Source organism: Cyclospora cayetanensis, unplaced genomic scaffold, assembly GCF_002999335.1.
Source record: "Cyclospora cayetanensis isolate NF1_C8 unplaced genomic scaffold, CcayRef3 CcayRef3_contig_157, whole genome shotgun sequence".
Lineage (NCBI taxonomy): Eukaryota > Apicomplexa > Conoidasida > Eucoccidiorida > Eimeriidae > Cyclospora > Cyclospora cayetanensis.
In genome coordinates, this window is record NW_020312100.1 from 29349 (window position 1) to 33979 (window position 4631).

Genomic DNA, 4631 nt, shown 5'->3' on the forward strand with positions numbered 1-4631 from the left:
GTCTCCCCAGTACCGCAAGCCATTACGTAAACCATAAGCCCTGGCTACTATCAGAACCTTACTTCAGCAGACGCAGACCGACACTGCAAAGTTCCAATCGGCACTGCTGGGGCTGAGCGCTAGCCTCAATTCGCTTCTTCCTTCTAATGACACTGTTACTTACAGCTATGAGGAGCCACAGTTTCCTTTGCTGTGTGCCCTCGCAGAGCACTTGCGTTCTCGTAATTCAACATACTTCATCCACAAAGCATGACTCAGTGTCCCCGCTGCAGTGGACGCCAAGGAGAAACCTCTGTTGCTTGCAGCCTTATAAGATACCCAGTTTTATTCTTAGGTCTATCACAAGTCAGCTCGAAACTGCCTTCGCAGGCGCAGACTGTCCTTGAAGAGCACAGACTTTTGCTTCCCCATAGCCTCGGAGAGAGAAAGCTGTTCAAACTTCCTCATGATGACCATGTTTTACTCATACTGGTAAACTACCAAAGAAGGCTTCTACATAGGCTATGCCACGCGATCATCTTACTTCCCATCTACAGGAGATGACCAAGTTGATGTCTAATGCTTGGGTCGCTCCGACTTCTTCGCATGGCTGTGTCGCCACAACCAAGGTTGATAAGCACGATGCTGGAACGGAGAAGCACAAAGCAACTGCCGGTCCACTGCCAAGAATGTAACTCCCCCTGTGATAGCCGCGGGATTCACAGTACCATACGATACCGACAATTAGTTGAATCACTAGGCAGAACCTTGTACTTTTGCTCACTTGACTTGAAATCAGGGTCTCACAAAATCAGGATGACAACAGGAGACCGACGGACGATTGTTGCCCGCTTGATAATGGTGAAGGAAGCACGAGGAGTTGGCTCGATCTTCTGGCGAGATTTCCTAGATCTCACGATCAACTACATGGAGTGCACGCGGCATCAGCTTACGAATAGTCCCCCTCACCATCCGCAGCACACCACTGTTCATGACCTTCCCCACACACCGATTGCTAGCTGCATTGCATCACAAGAATTGGTAATCGACATTGGTGCAGCAGCGGAAACACTCGCACAGCGGGATAGCAGTCTGCGAAATATATACCAGTATAATAACTGAAAGGAAAAGATTGGGTACAACCAAAGTAGAAAGCGTTCGGAGTCGGAGCCAGCGTTATTATCAGCGCAACTATCAGGCGGACGTGACTAGAGATTCGCATCCCAACCACAGTGTGAGCCACTGCCCCAATTGAAAGCACCACGGCACAAGCCTGCTACCCATCAAAACCAGAACTCTTAGAGTCGGTGGTGGGTACTTCCCCAACTGGCGAAACGCAGGCCTTGAAACACGAAAATGTATAGTCTTTCCCTCCTGGGATGCTTTGATAGGAGCTCAGGCCTTGGGAGCTAATTACTCCAAGTGCCCGGTCTTGCAAGGACCTCACGAAGTGGTCAAGCAGCAGGAAGGCGAAGATATTCACTTGGTTAATCGATGGGAGCACGGAAGCATATTCTATCAGCGTTCACTATCTACAAATTTCAATAAATGGCTGATGGAGCATTTCTGTCCCTCAGTCATGAGCTACACCGGCACCATGAGCGCGTCACCGCCGGCCACCGCAAACAAAAGGGAACGAATCAGGTCTTACGTAGACCATTTTACTGGCTAAATATAAATGCGTGATTCAACGTCTCTTTTGAAGCTGTTTTAGCAGTGCTGAGTGTACAGGACACTGAACTAGAAGTTGGCCGGCTCACTGTAGTCACTGCTTACGCCTTCCAGGCATTGCAGTAGTGTCAGGTTAATTACTAATTTCTCTTCGACTAGGCATGGATTCAATTATTGTGTTGGCAAACTTAATCAGTAAGACGGCACACTTCTTCCCGAATACTAGCTTGGACAGCAGCCAATGTGGTTGAACTTTTCAGCGGTCGCCTGGTCGACGCCATGGGTTCCCACGAGTCCATTTCTGATGGACACCTACGACTTGCGTATGAAAGTTGTTAGCAACTATGCCAGCGTTTAAGCATCAAGTGCGCAGAATCATCAGCAATCCACCCTCGACATCACGAAACAATACTTTAACAAAAGCTACGGACTTCTGTTTAGGAATATATGAAAGCGAGTGGAATAGTTTGCTTCCCACACCCGAGCTTGTCCATTCGTCTGTCGTGCGTAGTCCCTCCGAGGTGATGATTGGTCAGACCTTAATTACTCCATGAGACATCGATGTAGTCAGCGGGTGTCGCGGTAGCTGTTTGATCACAGCTTGCATTGCTGCTTCTGGTGTCTCTTTAGCCCAGCCATATCGTTGATGGTGCCTTGGAATTCACCCGTCTGGTCTAAATTCATTTCCTGTGACAAACTTGTTAAGGAAAGTGTAACTGGGCACAATGTCATATACTCAGGGCTGAGTAGCAGCAAAAGTACTGCGCTGACTCCAAACGATGGGAAGTTGAATTTTCACTCGACGACAAACTGTAAAAGCGCAACCGCGACCTCCCGCGTGTTTCCACCACCGACTTTGAGCCGTGTTACCGCGGCCCATTCGTGGCATCGAGGCAACACAGCAGGGTGGCTCACCGCGGTGCCTGTTCTCCTGCATACACTTGCCACTATGTTTTTAATGGATTCCTACCTACCAAACCGATGGTGCGACCCTAGTATGACTTCTCGAGAACCAAAGATCGATAAGCTTTACGTCTCGGCCGCCATAAGACAAGCAGCCGACACCTACAAAGTAGACTCGATAATGCAGGAGATGAACATGGGCAAATCTATTTAGTATCTAGTCAAGTGGCGCAGCTCGCCAGAGGACCCGGCCAACTAGGAACCCGCCGCAAACCTTACCGATTGCCGGGGGTTCCTTTACGCCTGGCAGTAAAATCGGTACGAATGGCGCCATCAGCCAGCTACACATGTGATTTTTCCCACCTGAACGACTACTGGAGTGGTCAGAATGCGGTGTACTGGCAGCAGCGCTTAGGAAAGCTACAAGGCAGCAAAGGCCAGTAGGCTCTTTAGGCCCTAGTTTTCTTTGAACGCTAGCGAGAAAGGCGGGTGTTAAGACCTCCCAGCAATCACCGCAGGTAGCACGAAGGAACAATTTTCTGGAGCGTACTCACAGTTGAGCCCGCTGACAGAGCATTAGACAGCCTTATCAAGAGGATGTGGTGTGCCCCTGAAGAGATGGAAGGTGAAGCGCACGGCAGCGGAGTAGTATACGCTTTCGGCGAACGTTTAAGTCCAAATACATAAGACACATGTTTCGACCAGAAAAGGCCCCACAAACGGAAAATAATCCATACATGGATGCCCGACATGTAGCCCTGTGACGATGGAGCTGTGGGGATTAGGCTGGGTGGGTGGGGATAAGACTCGTGAAAGACAATAAAAGAACCAGTGAATCGGACTCCAAGGATTCAGTGCTTATTCTGATCGTCGAGAGATGATGGGTGCTCTTTTGTTGAAAGAAGTGGAGTGTAAAGTCGTTTAGCGAACGCTACACAGTTGCAGCTTGACACAGCGTATTGAGCATTGGACAATGTGCGCCACATCTGGTGTCAATAATATAGACCTTCGCTGCCGCTTTGTAGGATCTGACAGCTCTGCTGGCCTAAGACGCTACTGGGTGCGTAGACAATCATGTGTTCCCTCTACAGCAAATATACTTTCAAGCCGAAATACCAGATACGGGTTTTTCTTGGGGCGTTTCTTTTAATCATGCGCATCTTCGTGCAACAAACTCCTCATATAGTGCCAAATGTAGTTTTGGTTCGTACAATGATTATGTAAACGACCTTCACTGGAAGGCTATGTTTACACTACCACGGGTGGTTACTAGGAGGCAATGCAGAAGGAAGCCGCACCAGACTCACCTGCAGCCTCAACAGACGCTCCATATCTACGTCATGCAACGTCACAAATATTCTGTCTCTTTCTATAGACCGGAGTCTTGAAAGAAGGATACTATGGTTTTTGCGTTGCTCTTTCCGATAAATTAATTTTAGCGCTTCCCCAAGTCTCCTTTACACTCTGAAGTGACAAGGATTTCCGAAGCCTGCGGCGTACGCTTTGAGGCCTAGAAGAGCTTTTAGTAGCAGAACTATTTGTTATTGGTGCTGCAAGTGATTATTATGCGTGGAAGAGCCATACCAATAAGCATCAAAGGATGATAATAGGTATGAGAGTGAAGGGCGTCTTTGTTGGATATTTGGCTTGATAAATAGAAAGAACAGTTTGACTGTCATTTGGAATAGACTATACGTAGAATCCTAGAATGGCTGCAGCGTAGGGGTATTGATTCTGGGGTCTCTATACATGCTTACCTTGCTCTTCCATCTCGCTGAGAAACCTTCAAAAAAAAACTTTTGTAGCGAGCACGATGCCAGGACCTAGCCTTACGTCGAATCTCTGGTAAGCTGCGGTGCCTAGCTATTGTGTCTCTTGGCAGTACAGTCTATTCTCCTATGGCCACTCAGTGATCGATAAGCCCTCTACCCTGTCCATAATTTCACAACTGCTTTCCTTTTGTTCTATTTTTTCTTCCGGTACAGGATTACCACTTCGCCATTCTCAATAGCGCTGTCCAGCTTTTTGCTCCTCTGAAGAGTCTTAAAAGGTGGAACGTCTCCTAACTTTTACACGTA

At 48.1% G+C, this 4631-nt stretch overlaps 1 pseudogene; it reads left to right on the top strand.

The window, feature by feature from the left end:
* Positions 1-249: 249 nt before the first annotated feature.
* On the top strand, positions 250-2866 carry LOC113147200 (annotated as a pseudogene).
* The last annotated feature ends 1765 nt before the right edge of the window (positions 2867-4631 follow it).